Below are 18,716 nucleotides of genomic sequence, written 5' to 3'. Positions count from 1 at the left end.
ACGGAGGCTGTCTGTGCGATGCAGACACTCACAGGCTGACAGAGAATCATCCTCTCTGTCAGCTGGTGGGGGTCTGCATCGCACAGACAGCCTCCGTTACTGTCAGGTACGGAGCCGGGTAGAGAGGCAGAGTGGCGTATGGGAGGGGGAGGAGCCACAGTGGTGTATGGGAGGGTGGCTCCCATACACCCTTCTGACTCCTCCCCCCTCCCATACACCGCTCTGCCTCTCTACCCGGCTCCGTTACTGACAGTAACGGAGGCTGTCTGTGCAATGCAGACCCCCACCAGCTGACAGAGAGGATGATTCTCTGTCAGCCTGTGAGTGTCTGCATCGCACAGACAGCCTCCGTTACTGCACTTCACTTACACTGTGGCTTCTATGAAGCTGCAGTGAAAGTCCTTGTCAGTAACGGAGCCGGGAGAGAGGCAGAGTGACGTATGGGAGGGGGAGGAGTCAGAGGGGTGTATGGGAGGAGGGAGAGAGACGGAAGTGAGAGACCGGCCGACAGTGAGGGGAATCCAAGTCTCCTGCAGCGTTGCGGGGGATCTGGATTCCGGTGTTATAATCCGATCTCTCTTTGAGATCGGATTATTATAAGGAGAGGAGTTTTTCAGAGCATTTGCTCTGAAAAAAAAACTTTATAAATCAATAAAAACCGATTCGATTAATCGATGATGAAATTCGTTGCCAACGATTTTCATAATCGATTATTATCGATTTTATCGATTAGTTGTTTCAGCCCTATATCACTCTCTTAGCTCGAGCTTCCTTTTGCAAGGACAGCACACGTGGTAAAAGAGCAGCACGTGTGACAGTCACTTCCAGCACTAGTTCTGGAAAAGGGAATAACACTTAATTAAAGCGGAATATAAATATATATCGTAAACCATGAATATCAAAAGCAAGGTTCCGAATACTAGCGTAAGTATATACAAGTAAAAAAGAAAAAATGATAATAAATATATACAGTGATGCACAAACACTATAGACCACTAAAATAGTGATCTATATACCTTAGTGTCACGTTCTACCCAGGCCGCGGAGCTGCATATCTATCTTGCTTCAGTTTTTCTGTTTTGCTTTAATCCATTCTTGGATTTCCGTATGCTCAGTTCTCATCTTTCATTCCTGGCTTCTAGTTCTGCTCTTTGCTTCAGCTCTGTTTCCTTTATAAGTTGTGCCCCACCTGTGTGTTCTGTTTGTCTCAGTCTGCAGTCTAAAGGTATGTCTCAGTGTTATGTGTTTGGATTTCATGTTTGGTTTGTTTCGTACCACTGTTAGCAGGGATTAGCGTTAGGACCCACAGTCTTTGGAGTACTTTGGCGTAGTGGTGGGCTAAGCATTCTATGGCCATATGATGTGACGGAATCTCCAATAGTTATCATATAGTCCTAGGCTAGTTTCTGTATTTATGTGTGTCAGTCTGATGTAACCTGTTTTCCCGGCAGCGGGGTGTCCTGTCCTGTATCCCCGGCAGCGGGGTGTCCTGTCTTGTTCCCTGTTGTGCCCTGTATTATGTATATCTTGTCTGGTTATGTTTATTTATTGTTTTGTTCACTATTGTGCTCTGTAACATATTTCTTATCTGGTTTTGTGCCTGGTCTCCCTGTCCCTCGCTTGTTATGTTTCTGCTTTATCCTTTGCTTAGCTTCCATACTCCCAGCCTGCAGCATTCTGCCCGTGATTCCAGTGATATGTTTCATGCCTGCTCCAGGGTGCCTGCAGGATATCACTTCGTTTCCTTTTGGACTACATCTGCTGCTATGTCAGGGTGCTGGTATGTGGCTGCACAACCCTAGGGGCTCATCACCTGGGCGAGTGTGGTCGCCCCGCAACCAGGCCCTGTCCAACTCCGCTACTGCACCGCAACTCCTGCACACAATCTTTGGGCGCGCTGGGTCCTTTTAGTCATCTGTTTGGACCCAGTTCGTGACACTTAGCAAAAAAATGGTTTAAGTGGTATGGACCTAAATAGAGATTGATGGCTTTAGCCCCTTAAGGACAATGGGCAGTCCCAAAACCCCTTGAAAACAATGGATTTTGAGCCCGTACATGTACAGGCTTTGTCATTAAGGGGTTAATAATGCATGTGCCACCCTTATAGATCAACCCTAAAAGAGTGGACTTAACCACAATGTCAATTATACACTAGTTGATTAAAAAAGTAAGCCTTCTGATATGATATATACCCCCTAAGTGTAGAGGTATCTTCACAACAGGGGCTTACAGAGGTGCTTAAAACATTAGGTATACCACCAATTTAGTGGAGACAAACCCTCTCATCTGCAAAAACATGCTATGAGGGAGTGTCAAAAAGCAAAGAAAAAATTAAAAAGTATCCATGGCTTAAGAATTCAAAGGAAGGAATCTTGTCTGAGTCTATTAATGCAGGACAAGCCCCACTAGTCAGAATAAACGGTCCCTTAATAAAAATAATTCTAAACTCAAAGTGGAATGTAGGGTTAATCCAGTTAGTAGCTTAAAACAGCACTGCTAGGAGTAGTAGTGCTGATGGGAACTGTGCAGAATTGTGCTGAAAGTATCGACCTTTCAAGTATACACCTAGTTGCAACAGTCTAGCTACTAACATTGCTCAGTATTAGCGAAGGTAAGAAAGGAAAAAAAAACAAAAAACAGAACTATCTCCTTGGCACGACATGGCCAGTGCAGCTAAGCTAAATCGTGATCCAAAAGTGAGTGTGCCCTCCCTAATAGACCTGAAGCGCATTTCGGTGCTATGGTATGCACCTTTGTCAGGGGACTAAATGAGGTCCCCTGACAAAGGTGCATAACATAGCACCAAAACGCACTTTTGATATTCAGGGTCTACAATATTCATTTATTTTAAAAAAATTTGTTATGATTGTCAGCCTGTTACTGCAATTGATGGTGTATCGGACAAATTCATACTATTAATTCACAACATAAGAGAAGGATGTTGATGGAGCTTTTTTTTCATGAGAATAGCAAGACATCAAACACCCAAAGGAATTCTGACACTGTTGCTTGTAAACACCACAAAGTGGGTAATTACATCACACCGATTATCTGGTGGAAACAGGAATTGAGGCGATCCCCACAGTGTTCTCAACAGCCTTTATCATATCACTTTGTCCTCACATACAGGTTAGATTCAACTCCAATATAACACTGCAGAAACTCACCAAAGTTTCATACCACCTTTTGCCAGTCCAATTTGTTACAGAGTTAGAGCACCAAACCAACTCTCTAACTTACAAAGCTGAACAAGCATCTGGAATGGTTACTTTTATGTTTATTTTGATTACAATGTATGAATTTTTTTTCTTTCATACACTGTGCTGAAATTTGCCAAGCGTTCCAGGCTGCTAAGAAGCCACGCGATAAGGGAAATATTTAGTTACAGCTGGGTGTAGAAATAAACAGGCCAAGTCAATTAGCATGGATAGGCGATAATTAATAAAAAGTCGATTCATTACCAATAATTATTTACTATTCATTACAGCATCTCAGGGGATGTTGCTGAACATACCGTATTTACTCAATTATAAGACGAGGTTTTTTTCAGAGCAAATGCTCTGAAAAATACCCCTCGTCTTATAAATCGGGGTCGTCTTATAATTAGACCTCAAATAGGTCTGACTATGAGACGACTAAGATCCAGATCCCCCCCAGCTGCAGGGGACCTGTATCCTCCTGCCCCCCCACACTTACCGGTACTTCTGAGTCCCCGGTGTGTAGCTGGGGCAGTGTGTAGATGTCTATGTGATTCGCATAGACCTTCCCCGGCTGTCAGAGATCTCTGACAGTCGGGGAAGGTCTGCGCGATGGACGCAGACAACCCCCGCTGCTAGCCACGCCTCCTTCCGGCTGCAGCGTAAGTGCGTGGGATCTACACGCTGCCCCGGCTACATGACAGGGAAGTCAGAAGCACCGGTAAGTTTGGAGGAGGGAGGGAGTGTTAAATGAGGAGGCATAAGGCATTTCTGGAGGCAGAGTGCTCTGTGAAATGCCTTTTAACCCCCTTAATGCCACTCTGCCTCATGAATGCCTTAAACCTCCCTATATGCCACTCTGCCCCATAATATGCCTTTTAACCCTCTAAATGCCAGAGTGGCATATAGGGGTATAAGGCATTTCTGGAGGCAGAGTGGCACATAGGTGGTCAAAAGGCATATCATGGGGCACAGTGGCATATAGGGTTAAAAGGCATATCATGGGGCACAGTGGCATTTAGAGGGTTAAAAGGCATATCATGGGGCACAGTGGCATATAGGGGGTATAAGGCATTTCTGGGGCAGATGTGCAGGTTGGAAAATAGAAGGAAATAAAACCAAAATATTTTTCTCAATCATAGGTTTTATTAAAAAAAAAAATTCTCTGTCCTTGAAAAAAATATTAATTGTGTGGGTACACTAAACATGGAAAAGGGGAATCATGGTTGAGCAAACAAACGCTAAAAATGGCAAAAAAAAAGCTCAAGTCACAAAGGGGAGTAACACTGCTCATCACAAAGGGGTTAAAAAGCATGTACTAAACTGCAATTTGTATGTATGATGAGGGTGCTTAGGATGGCAGATACAGGCCTGACCCAGTGCAGTGACCCCAGCAATCCTTGTAGACCTACCATCTGTCTGAGGATGACCTCCTCTGCTTACACAGAGGGATATTGCGTGTTATCCTGAAACCCTCATTGGTTCCTGTAAAAAAACAAACCACAGATTTCCACACAGACCTATATAGTACAAGTAGGCCTAGTGACTGCTGCTGCTTTACGCAAAGGACAGAATAACCTCTGGCAGTACATGGACATTATAAAATAAAAGCAAAGACAAATTAAACATATGTAAACATAGTTACATAGTTCATAAGGTTGAAAAAAAGACCTAAGTCCATCAAGTTCAACCCTTCTACCTAACCTTCCTATTCTTGATCCAAAGGAAGGCAAAAAAACCCTAATTAAGCTACTTCGAATTCTGCCATCAGGGGAAAAAAATCCTTCTTGACTCCAAGAGGCAATCGGATTTCTCCTTGGATCAAGAAGCTCTAAAATATTAATGTTATTCTATTTATATCCCTGTATGTCATGCCTTTCTAAGAAAATATCGTGGCCCCTTTTGAAGGTATCTAATGTATTGGATAACACCACTTCCCTTAGAAGTGAATTCCATACCTTTATTGTCCTCACTGTAAAGAATCTCTTCCTTTGTCTATGAAACCTGCGCTCTTCCAGTCTCAGAGGGTGACCTCTTGTTCTTTGTATATTTCTGTTAATGAACAGGTCACTGAAGAGTTCTTTATATTGGCCCTGCATATATTTATATAATGTTATCATATCCCCTCTGAGACGGCGTTTTTCTACCGTATATAATTTTAACTTTTTTAGTCTCTCTTCATAACTAGTATCTCCCAATCCCCTTATTAATTTCGTAGCCCTGCTTTGCACTTTTTTCTAATTCCATAATGTCCTTTTTAAGGACCGGTGCCCAGAATTGTACCATATATTCAAGGTGAGGTCTTACCAATGACATGTAAAGAGGCAAGATAATATCCTCCTCCCTTGAATCAATACCTCTTTTTATGCATGCCAAAACCTTATTGGCCCTCGCAGCTGCTTGCTGGCATTGCGTACTGTTGTCAAGTCTGTTGTCAACCATTATTCCTAAATCCTTCTCATTGGTAGTTTCCCCCAAGGATATTCCATTTAAAAAACAGGTTGCATTTTTATTATTTTTACCATAATGCATAACTTTGCATTTCTCTATATTGAACCTCATCTGCCACTTGCATGCCCAGTCCCCCAACGCTGTCTAAATCTTCCTGCAAAGAAGAAACATCAAGATTAGTCTGAATTACCCGGCCTAATTTTGTGTCATCAGCCCATGGTCAATAGCGTTTGCAATAAAACCTGAGCTTGTTTTAAATCACAGCATGTACCAATATTCTACAATATTCGAAAATGTACTCTGTATCTCCCCCATGCTGCTACATTTGTCCTACTCTGCTGCTATCTAGAGACTTAAACATTATATTTACCCGTGAAGCCAAGCTTACTGCACCCTGTGCTTGTCTTCAAGTTATGCAAAATCATTGTGATTTATTACTGCAATTCTACTAAATGGATTTAACACATAGAATCCATGTCTTGCTTGGACTGTAAGAAAATCAATAAACCAAAAGTAATTAGAAGTCATCTGTAGATCATATTAAGTATTTCCCTTTAAAGGGAAATATATGGCAAACACTGGAATTGATAGAGCACACAACCCTGTAAGTGGCAAAAAAATATATTTCAAATCCATTAACAACTGCAACATATACTCATTAACTTAACCCCTTAAGGACCAGGCTGTTTTTTTTATTTTTGTACCCTTTGGGACCAAGGCTGTTTGAACACTTTTGCGGTACTTGTGTTCAGATGTAATTTTCTCCTCTAAATGAAAAAAAACCTGCTAAATAGATTATACTATTTGTTCTGGATTTAGAAATACCCAATAAGTACAAGTAGCGTTTTTCTATTTCAAAACCAATTTTTTGGCCCCCCCAACATCATGCTGTGCCCCCCGGTGTGCCCCCCCCAATTGAAACGCCACCTTTCTTTTTTAATAGACCCGGAGGAGAGAGAGAGGCGCCGATCGGTCGCTGAGGATTAAGTTCTCAGCAACCGTTCGGCGCCTCTCGCTCTTCTCCGCGACTGCGAGGCCTCTGCCTTGGTCGCAGTGCCGGCATTTCAAGCCGGGCGCCGGTATATGTCATCATATCCGGCGCCCGGCAGTGAAGCCGTGCACACTGCAGAACCAGGGATACAGAGACCTCGCGATCTCACCGCTGGACAAGCCCAAGGTAAGTGAACTTCAAAGGGGGGTAGAAAGTTAGGAGGGGGTTAGAGAGTCAGAAGAGGTAGATAGGAAGTGAGAAGGGGTAGATAGGTATAGATTGGGAGGGAGAGGGGATAGATAGGATAGATTGGGAGGGAGAGGGGGTAGATGGGATAGATATGATAGATAGGGAGAGAGATGGGGGTAGATGGGATAGATTGGGAGGGAGAGGGGGTAGATGGAATAGATTGGGAGGGAGAGGGGGTAGATAGGATAGACTGGGGGGGAGAGGGGGGTACATAGGATAGATTGGGAGGGAGAGTAGGTATATAGGGAGGCAGAGGTGGTAGATAGGGAGGGAGAGGGGGTAGATAGGATAGATTGGGAGGGAGAGGTGTTTATGGGACAAACTTGGCGTACGTTCAGCTGTTTGGGGACAAAGTTGACACAATATGTAATTTGGGTGCTGGTCGGGTTTTATGTGGGCAGTGTGGACACCAGGGTTGGCTTTGGGGTGTGTGACCAGTGATTTATGCCTGTAATTTAGGGTGTTTTATCTATACCTTTAATGCAGAGTTTATATGTAATTTCCAATTGATATATACCTGCAAAGCTGGGTTTTGTGTCATTCTGTTCATCTGTACCGGCTATATTTCCATACATTATTTATGTTTACCTGCAGAGGCCTCTGCCTTGGTCACAGTGCCGGCATTTCAAGCCGGGCGCCGGTATATGTCGTCATATCCGGCGCCCGGCAGTGAAGCCGCGCACACTGCAGAACCAGGGATACAGAGACCTCGCGATCTCACCGCTGGACAAGCCCAAGGTAAGTGAACTTCAAAGGGGGGTAGAAAGTTAGGAGGGGGTTAGAGAGTCAGAAGAGGTAGATAGGAAGTGAGAAGGGGTAGATAGGTATAGATTGGGAGGGAGAGGGGATAGATAGGATAGATTGGGAGGGAGAGGGGGTAGATGGGATAGATATGATAGATAGGGAGGGAGATGGGGGTAGATGGGATAGATTGGGAGGGAGAGGGGGTAGATGGGATAGATTGGGAGGGAGAGGGGGTAGATGGGATAGATCGGGAGGGAGAGGGGGTAGATATGATAGATTGGGAGGGAGAGGGGGTAGATATGATAGATTGGGAGGGAGAGGGGGGTACATAGGATAGATTGGGAGGGAGAGTAGGTATATAGGGAGGCAGAGGTGGTAGATAGGGAGGGAGAGGGGGTAGATAGGATAGATTGGGAGGGAGAGGGGGTAGATAGGATAGATTGGGAGGGAGAGGGGGTAGATAGGATAGATTGGGAGGGAGAGGTGTTTATGGGACAAACTTGGCGTACGTTCAGCTGTTTGGGGACAAAGTTGACACAATATGTAATTTGGGTGCTGGTCGGGTTTTATGTGGGCAGTGTGGACACCAGGGTTGGCTTTGGGGTGTGTGACCAGTGATTTATGCCTGTAATTTAGGGTGTTTTATCTATACCTTTAATGCAGAGTTTATATGTAATTTCCAATTGATATATACCTGCAAAGCTGGGTTTTGTGTCATTCTGTTCATCTGTATCGGCTATATTTCCATACATTATTTATGTTTACCTGCAAATATAGGATTTGTATGTCTTATTCAGTTGATCAATACCTGGAGTGCTGTTTCCATGTGTTGTTTATTTGATCTATACCTTCAGTGCTGAGTGTACATGTGATTTCCAGTTGATCTATACCTGCAATGCTGGGTTTGTGTGTTCTGTTGGTTTATAACTGCAATGCTATGTTTCCATACATTATTTATGTATACCTGCAAATACAAGTTGTTTTTTTTTATATCTCATTTAGTTGCATGTGCTGTTTCCATGTGTTGTTTATTTGATCTATACCTGAACTACAGGGTGTAAGTAAAAGAGCGGTATGGTTTAGTGAATGAGGGGATAATTACAGGGGAGAGGACCTCTCAATGTCACGGTGCAGGACTGACTCTCACGGTCTTTCCCTGATCTGCAGTCAGTGTGGGAAATATTTCTTTTTTTTTGTTGTGGTAGCGGAGGGAGTGATTGCATGCAAGGAAGCGTTGAGCAGGGCCCAAGGAAATGCTTGGATAGGGTCCAATTTTTTCACTATAAAATATATTGGCAGCAGGGGCAAATATTTATATATGTTTTGGCAGCAGGGGCTAATATTTATATATTGGCAACAGGGTCTAATATTAATATATATATTGGCTGCAGGGGCTAATATTAATATATATATAGGAAGCAGGGACCAATACTATATATATCGGCAGCAGGGTCTAATATTAATATATATCGGCAGCAGGGTCCAATATTAATATATACCAGCAGTAGGGGCTAATATTAATATATATCGATAGCAGCAGGGGCTAATATATATTGGCAGCAGGAGCTAATATTAACATATATTGGCAGCAGGAGCTAATATTAACATATATTGGCAGCAGGAGCTAGTATTTATATTCATATCGGCAGCAGGGGTTAATATTAATATATATTGGCTGCAGGGGCTAATTATATATATTGGCTGCAGGGACTAATTATATATATTGGCTGCAGGGACTAATTATATATATTGGCTGCAGGGACTAATAATATATATTGGCAGTAGGGGCTAATATTAATATATACTGGTAGCAGGGTCAAATATTTATATATATCAGCAGCAGGGTATAATTTTTATGTATATCAGCAGCAGGGTATAATATAAGTATATATCCGCAGCAGGGGCTAATATCAACATATATCCCCAGCAGGGGTTAATATTAATATATATCAGAAGCAGGGTGTAATATTTCTATATATCGGCAGCAGGGTCTAATATTTATATATATTGTCAGCAGGGGCTAACTTCAAAGAGATAAGTGCATATTATGTAGTTAAAAATGCACGTCTAACGCGCGCGTGTGTGTATATATATATATATATATATATATATATATATATATATATATATATATATATATATATATATATATATATATATACCGTTTTATAATTGGCCCCCCTACTTTGGTCCCTGGCCCCCCATGTGCCCCCCCTAAATATGAAAGCTGGAGACGCCACTGGGTGTCGCTGGAATGCCTCGATCAGGAGGCATTCAGCGACACCAAACACTTACCCCAGGACGGGCTGTGACCGCTCCAGAGAGTGGTCACAGCCGCAGCTGCAAGTTATCTTTACCATCCGCAAGATGGCGGCGGCCCGGGAAAAAAAAATAATAAAGATTAAAAAGTTCGCTAGTGGAGCCAGACCCTCTAGAACTCTGGCTCCACTTGCAGGTTGAATACAGGTACTGCATTCAACCATGCAAGTCAATGGAGCCTAGCTTTCTAATCACAGTGTGATTAGTAAAAATAAATTAAAAAATACAATTAATAATAATTAGAAAAAAATAGTTAAAAAACAGTAAAATGTAAAAATAATTTCCCACTGATCTCAATTTCAGGGGAACCTTCAAGTTGAAAAAAAATGTCAATTTTTTTTTTTTAAAAAGGCAAAAAAAAATATATATATACAAAAAAATATTTTTGTGAGCAAGTCCTAAAATTAGCACATTAGCTCACATGGAAAGAGTTAAAATCAATTCTCGCATGGAAACAGTTAAAATACTGGCATATTAAATGCCCATAGGGTGTCTACTTTTAAAAAATATATGATCTGATGGGGTAAATTGAATTGGCCGGGTTCAACAATGTCCCAATTAACACGGGGGGGAAGGATGGCCACACATCTAATTTCCAATTAGAAAAATGCACACGTCCCAAATGTGGCCTCCAAAAATGACAAACCCATGCATGTGGGGTATCACTGTACTCAGGAGATGTTGCTGAACACATATTGGGGTGTCGTGTGACAGCGGCATATACCAGGAGCTGTAAATTCATACATAACATAGGTGTGTGGGGGAAAAATACACACAAAAAAATACTACTGCAACTTTAAAAAAATGCTGGTGGTAAAATGTGTGCATGCAAAGAGTTAAAATACCAGCATTTAAAATACCCTGGGTGTCTAGTTTTCAAAAATATATGGTTTTATTGGGCACACTGAAATGGCCCGGCTCAAAGATGTACCAAATAGGGCATGGGCAGTGGATCCCCAAATGCCAAAGTTCAACATTGAAAAATGTGCATACCCCAAATTTGGCCCTCCCCCCCAGGCAAAATCATTAATGTGAGGTATCACTGTACTCAGGAGATGTCGCTGAACACATATTGGGGTGTTTTATGATAGTGACATATACCAGAACCTGTTTATTCATACCTGAAGTAAAATGTGCGTGAAAAAACACATGCAAAAAAATGACTACCACAAAGTTTGACAAAGACTGGTGGTAGATATGGTGCATGGAAAGAGTTAAAATACTAGCATTTGAAATACCCTGGGGTGTCTAGTTTTCAAAAATATATGATTTGATGGGGTAAATTGCATTGGCCAGCTTCAAAGATACAAGAAATGGCACATGGGGGGAAAAATTAGCAGATTTTGAAAAAATGGCTTTGAAATTGCAAAACGCTACCTGTACTTATTGCCCCATAACGTGTAGAAAAAAAGCAAAAAAAACATAAAAACATTGGGTATTTCTAAACTCAGGACAAATAGTAGAATCTATTTAGCAGGTTTTTTCATTACCTTTTATAGATGAGTAAAAGATTTTTCAACTAAAAGTTAGAAAAAGTCATTTTTTTTCTAAAATTTTCACCATGTTTTATACTTTTTTACTTCATCTAAAGAAAGCCCTTCTTGTCCTGAAAAAAACAATATCTAATGTGTGTGGGTTCAGTAAACGGGAAAGAAGAAAATTACAGCTAAACACGAGCAGCACAGAAATGTTAAAACGGCCATTGTCCCAAAGGGTACAAAAAGTAAAATCAGCCTTTGTCACGAAGGGGTTAATGAAATGACGTGCCAGGCATGTCATTGGTCGTTACCTGACCGCTTGTGTCCGACATGGCCTGTCATTGGGCTTTAAGGGGTTAAACTGTGTAAAACTTATGTTTTCAAACCTATAATTACTGGGTATTGCCATGTACTTTCTTGATATAGCCTACTGACAAAAGCCCCTTATCACATAATAACTTGTGAGTGAAACCTGTAGCAATCTTAGAAAAAGTGGTCAATATTTACACTCCCATGTAAAACTTCTTGTAGCCTGATATACATATGTTGGAAACCATCCCAAGTTCCCAATAGTTTAAATAAAAAGGCCATTGAAAACTGATGTAGACATTTTTTTTTTTTTTTAAACTCGATATATTTTTTAAAATAGACATATCAGGGGTGTTGAACACTGGTTAATAATTACAATCAAACAAGAAATGTGATACATAATTCAAGCGTAATATGAACAGAGCTTCGTAAAATTATCTGACCCTTAAACGGTTATTTTTTTCCACTAGTCCAAATACTTGCAATGGGACTTGTTGGAGAAAGTTAGAAAGCAGTCTCTCATAAAACACAAAACATTGCATATTTTATGTAGGTACAGTCAGAGAAAACAGGTAACGAATGGAGAAGCAAAACAAAGGCAATTTTTATTCTGGTCAAATTGTGCCAACGAATCATATCAGAACATTGAACATCATGCCAAAAAAATACTTAAACCAGTTATTTGTACTTGATTTACAAACTATGGTATAGCCTAGGAATGAGCTACATGTTTCCAGGTGCTTCGAAGGCAGGCACTAGCAATTTACAACCTTTCCTCCATGTGCCACTTCTTGGTTGGCAATATTGACTATGTTACCTGGTATATTGTCATGTACAAAAAAAGCCCAAACCAGATAGACCCTAGACATTCAGTAACAAACAGGAAGGACGTGACATAAAAAGTCAAATATAGAAGCTACTGATAGTGTACATAATGTCATGTACACTAACCCACACAGATGTTTCCCTTAATTGTGCAGGGGTAATATTTTACTCTGTAACCCTACAAATGCCTAACCTCCTACTCTCTTGATTTCAACCTTAGCTTTAACCCTCTCCATAAGAAAATAGGAGAAACCCATTATCTAGGTTCAGGGATTCCACCACAGGGCTTAATGTCACTGACATTGACAAATAACTGCAGACTAAATGCAGACTATGAATCACAAGGTCGATACAAAATGTTTAACCAGCTAATTACTAATATCTCTGGGAGAGGAAGCAATTCAACCATCCCTGGGTCATTTTCAAGGTGATTCATTCAACTGCCTTGCAGCTACTTCAGTGTGTCAGTCATCATCATGTGCTCCTCATTTGGGTATGTTCGGGCACAGCAAAGCATTAAGAGTTAACCAGCCAGCCAAACTTAATGCAAACAGTTGGTTTCTTTCGTGTATACGATTACTTAAATGCCCGCTTCATTCCAATTGTATGTTCTTTCAAACCAGAAAACACCCAATTAAAATATTTATATTGCCATTTAAAACACCCAAAGCCCAATATAAAACTATAGCTTTATATTATAGTGCTATAGTTATTTCAATTTTAAGTTTAGTCCTTCACCCCGTTTACATTTTATATCATATTTCATCACAATCTTATAACATCTTTTGGGGCCCTATAAAAAACATCAAAGGACTCTGAATAGTGACATTTTATAACAAGTGATTTTTTAATAAAAAGAGATATTGTTACAAGCCAAATCCCAATGCAAACCATAGCATATTAAAATGTATAGAATGATTGGTATGAACAGATTAAATTAACGTTATACACTTGAAACCTAACAATCAATCCTCTGGCTAAAGGATAAAAACTAATTATAAAGTAATTAAAGAGGATCCATATCTACAAGAAATTGGATGCCTATCCCCTCGATGACACCTCCAAGAGGATACTGCAAGTTCTGCAGCTCTTGAGTCCACTCCTTAGCGTCAAAACCCATTTATCTTCCCTCGGTTATTTGTGTCACAATGCAACACAGGGGAGAACAGAAGCGGGCACACAGGGACTGGTAGCAAGAGCGTCCCAAACTCAAACTGATCAGGCGTCACCCATCAGTAACAGAAGCAGGTCAAATACCTTGCATTGTCAGACGTACATACACTGCATTCACACCGCAAAATACGATAGTGAAAAAGAAAACGTTAATTATTGATGTCTTGTTGCCATCGATTAACATCAGATCCTCTCTAAGCAGCATGTGTGCTAGTGCAATGCATTTTTTAATATAGGTATCTACACGTATGGTAAGAGAGGATCATTTATTAGCGGTATAATTACCTTTTTGATGCCGTTGTTCTTCCCCTCTCTTTTCACACATAGCCCACCGTTTGCTCGGTTCCTATCAGGCAAAAAAAACCCGTTTCCCTACTGGACCTTTTGACAGGGCGCGCACACAACAGACGAGCACACGCAAACCCGCGTACTGGGATTCGAGAGGGGCGTTGAAGAAAGGGGCTGTGGCTTGGCTCAGGAGAGACATATCTCGCGAGCGAAGCGGTCAGTGGAACTGAGTGACGGACTGGGATTGGCTTTTGCTCATGTGTGGTAGCTTCCAGACATTCCAAAGCGAAGCGTTCTACCGTCGCCATTAAAAAAAAAAAAAAGACCGGCAATGAAAGACAGAAACAGATGGCACGCTAATCCGTCTGAGAATATAAAAGTGGGACTTGGCTTTAAAAACGAAGCGTTGCTACAGTAGGGACTTCAAACAGAGGCGACGTTGTGCATAGAACAATCTGTGACCTTAGTGTTTTCTCTAAATAGTTTATTTGATTTTATTTATTTTTGCCCAATACAAAGATGGCTGTCCCCGTTTTCCGTCCCACGTGGCTGGCAGGATCGCTGCAACACGTGAAAAGGTGCGCGCGCATTCTATAATTTACGACATTTAAGCTTGAATGTATAACTATGAGAGTGCGACAATAGTTTTTTTAGCTAAAGGGGAACTCCCACCATATATTTTATTATTGTTTATAATATATGTGTCACAAAAAGCCTCAGATAGCAACGCAATAATTTATATTTCTGTTTTAATAGATCCACGATCCTCCATTTTTAAGATTATTTATTGACCAGGAAACCTCAAGGAAATTGGAAAATGGCACCAATTGCGTCTCGTGAAACACAGCGTGCGATGTAATAGTGTAAATGTTTATGCCATAATTGATGTCAACTGCTGTTGAAATAAATTTCCCTCCTTTGTTTTGTTAAGCCTCTTTAACCCCTTAAGGACCGGGCTCATTTTTCGTTTTCTACCCTGTGGGACCGAGGCTGTTTTGACACTTTTGTGGTGCTTGTGTTCAGGTGTAATTTTCTCCTCACCCATTTAGTGTACCCACATAAGTTATATATTGTTTTTTTCAGGACAAGATGGGCTTTCTTCAGATACCATTATTTTGATCGTATCATCTTATTTACTATAAAAAAAATAAAAAAAACATGGTGAAAAATTGAAAAAAAAGACATTTTATGACTTTTATTTGAAAAATCTTTTACTCTCCTAAAAAAGCAAGTAAAAAAACTAGCTAAATAGATTCTACTACTTGTCCTGAGTTTAGAGATACCCAATGTTTTTATGTTTTTTTGCTGTTTTTTGTACGTTATAGGGCAATAAGTACAAGCAGCGTTTTATGATTTCCAAATCTTTTTTAACAAATCTGGTCATTCTGCCTCCATCTCCTCTTTGGAACATCTTTGAAGCCGGTTAACTCAATTTAACCCATTCAAACCATATATTTTGGAAAACTAGACACCCCAGGGTATTCCGAATGCTGCTATTTTAACCCTTTCCATGCACCAATTATAGAACTACACTTTGTCAAACTTTGTAATAGTAATTTTTTTCACACAAATTGTACTTTAGTTATAGATATATATGGTATATGGTAGATGGTATATGTCACTGTCAAACAACCCCCCAATATGTGTTCAGGAACATCTCCTGAGTGCAGTGATACCCGACATGCATGGGTTTGTCGGGTTGTTTCAGATTTAAAATGCCACATTTGGGAAGTGCGCTTTTTTTCTCCATTTTGGTCAGTCTGTACCAATGCCCTATCTGTGAGCTAGGCCACTCCAATTTACCCCATCAGCCATTTTTTTTATATATTCGACACCCCTTGGGTATTTGAAGTGCTTTTATTTTAACTCTTTGAGATTTTTGAGAAATTTTAGCACTTGCTCAAAATAATAAACTTTATTTTTTTATTTTTTTTTATTTTTTTAATACTTTTTTTATATTTTTTTTTACACATTTTGCTGGTACTGGATGGTTCATATAGTGATTAGAAAGCTGGGCTCCATTGACTTGCATGGTTGAATGCAGTACCTGTATTCAACCAGCAAGTGGAGCCAGTTCTCTAGAGGGTCTGGAGACCCTCTAGCGAACTTTTTCGTCTCTATTGTTTTATTTCCCGGGCCGCCGCCATCTTACTTGATGGCGAAGATCACCGGCAGCTGCGGCTGTGACCGCTCTCCGGAGCGGTCACAGCCCACCTAAAGGTAAGTGTTTGGTGTCGCTGGATGCCTCCTGATCGAGGCATTCCAGCGACACCATTTAAGTTTAGGAGGCGATCGTTGATCGCCTCCTAAACGCTTTTAAAACGGGCGTCCGCCGCCATACAATGTATGGCGGCTGTTGACGCCCCGGGGAGCACTGATATTGCGCCCCTGTCCAAACTTCCACACATTAATTCACACTCTTTACTACCCCCTCTCCCTCCCTTGTCACTTTCTAACCCCTTTCCCTACTACCCTCTTCCTCTCCCCTTTTGTAGTTCTCTCACCTTGAGGTCCAGCGACGGGAGTCTTCTGTCTTCCTGCACTGCTGCGGTGCCCGCTGCTTCACTGCTGAGCGTCGTAATATGACATCATATTTCGGCGCTCAGCAGTGAAGCAGCGGGCACCAGCGAGCGGCTTTTAAACGCTGTCTTTTTTTTTTTTTTTTTGATGCGGGGGAGAACGAGGGACGCCGAGCCGTTGCTAGGCGTCCCTCTCTCTCCTCTGCATCAAAAAAAAATAATAAAAAAGACAATGTTTAAAAGCCGCTCGCTGGTGCCCGCAGCTTCACTGCTGAGTGCCGAAATATAACGTCATATTATGGTGCTCAGCATGAAATGCCGGCACCGGGACAGAGGTAGAGGGCTCGTGGAGGAGAATGAGGGGTGCCGAGCCGTTGCTAGGCGCCCCGCTCTCTCCTCCACATCCAAAATAATAAAAAAAAAAGACAGCATTTAAAAGCCGCTCACTGGCGCCCCCTTTCAAATGGCGCCTATGGCACGAGCCATAGCTGCCATACCCTAGATACGCCTCTGCCACCCAACCTCTTCATAGCCTTTCCCTTTGGTGTCTGCTGGAGATTTTTAACCATTTCTTTCTTTTAAGAAAACATGGCAAGTCTGGCTAAACGTTAAGAAAAAGAGGTGACAATGAAAGGCACCTTCGGCCACGGTACAGTACTTGCGATTTGGGAAGTCCGAATCTTTGCATGAAGATAGGTGCCAGTCAGTGGTGCTCTTTTAGCTAGTGGGGCCTTGTTCCAATACTGACTATATATGTGATTCATGAAAAAACTTACTTGGGTGAGTCAATAGAAAAATTTGGTTTGAACAGGCAGACATCTAAATTAGATATCGCTAATTTTAAATATAGCTTAAACCTTTTAAAACTTTACTTACTGAGCCCTAAATATGTTTTAGGATTGGATAGTTGTGTATATAAATATTATTTGGATAATGGAATATAGGGAATAAATATAATGGGTGGTAAAGCATCTATGAAGCAATCAGAGCACCTTTGAATCGTTCTTGACATAGCTGCTCTCTTTGATTTATTACTTAAGAATGTATGAGAAAAGGCAGCGTCGTTACCAGAACAAGACCCCCTGACCAGACAATGGATCCAACCTAAATTGAAATGCAGCAGAAGGTCTGCCAAATGAAAGTTCTAAATGATTGTGCAGAGCTAGACATACGCTATATGGACACAAATATTGGGACACCTGACCATTACACCAACAGGGACTTTTGTGACATTGCATTTTAAATACATAAACAATATGTAGTTGGTCCTCTCTTTGCATTTATAACAGCTTTCACTATTCTGAGAAGGCTTGCCACAAGATTTTGGTGTGTTTCTGTGGGAATTTTTACCTATTCATCCAGTACAGCGTTTGTGAGGTCAGACAATGATGTTGGATGTGAAGGTCTGGTTTGCAGTCTCTATTCCAGTTCATCCCAAAGGTGTTCTATGGGGTTGAGGTCAGGGCTTTGTGAAGGCCAGTCAAGTTCTTCCCCCCACTACTCATCCAACCGTGTCTTTATGGACCTTTGCTTTGTATACTGGGGCACAGTAATGCTGGAATAGAAAAGGACCTTCCCCAAACTGCCATGAAAACCCATTCTATGAAGCCCCAGCCGCACAGTTTTTGTGCTGATATTAATGCCAGTGGAAGTTTGGAACTCTTTAGCTGTCAGGAGTAATGGCGACTTTTATGCACCATGCACCTCAGCACTCAGTGACTCCGCTCTGTGAGTTTACGTGGTCTTCTGCTTCATGACTGAGTTGCTGCTGTTCCTAAGCTCCTAAGGATCCACTTTCCAATAATGCCATATACAGTTGAGTTGCGGGAAACTAGGGCAACTTTGTGAGCAACAAATATTTTGTACACCTTCTACAAAGCTACATTTATTCACAATAGATTTTATAGTAGGAATCAGAGCAAACAGTCAAATTTTGGATTTTCTTTAAGAGTAAGCATAATGATTTGTTTTGCTTACACATGTCATAGTACATCAACTAATGCAGTATGCCAAATGCTATTGGGTAAACGGTCAGTTTTAAAAACAAACTATAAGTAGTTAGATACATAGATACTCATCTAGTGCAATGACTGATTATGCCCACCATGTGTTTGCTTGACTAAGCTTAGACATCTTTAGTACAGAATTCATGTTTGGGGTTTGATAATTTAGA

The 18,716-nt window shown here is 41.2% G+C and overlaps 1 protein-coding gene and 1 long non-coding RNA gene across 3 annotated transcripts in view; one reads left to right on the top strand and one right to left on the bottom strand.

Moving 5' to 3' along the window:
• Positions 1-14,205, bottom strand: part of SLC20A2 (solute carrier family 20 member 2) — an 80,616-nt gene extending 66,411 nt beyond the window's left edge. Inside the window, exon 1 of one of the 2 annotated variants that reach the window (XM_053463267.1) lies at positions 14,022-14,205. The gene's annotated coding sequence lies outside the window, so the exon portion shown is untranslated. The remainder of the gene's footprint in view (positions 1-14,021) is intronic. The other variant, XM_053463259.1, reaches the window with a different exon arrangement.
• A 276-nt stretch (positions 14,206-14,481) lies between these two features.
• On the top strand, positions 14,482-14,954 carry LOC128491118 (uncharacterized). Its single transcript, XR_008354008.1, has 2 exons — positions 14,482-14,602; positions 14,781-14,954. It is a non-coding gene; the product is annotated as an uncharacterized LOC128491118 (long non-coding RNA).
• The last annotated feature ends 3,762 nt before the right edge of the window (positions 14,955-18,716 follow it).

This window comes from Spea bombifrons, chromosome 1 (genome assembly GCF_027358695.1).
Source record: "Spea bombifrons isolate aSpeBom1 chromosome 1, aSpeBom1.2.pri, whole genome shotgun sequence".
In the NCBI taxonomy this organism is placed as follows: domain Eukaryota; kingdom Metazoa; phylum Chordata; class Amphibia; order Anura; family Pelobatidae; genus Spea; species Spea bombifrons.
This window is presented reverse-complemented; position numbering and strand designations above follow the sequence as displayed.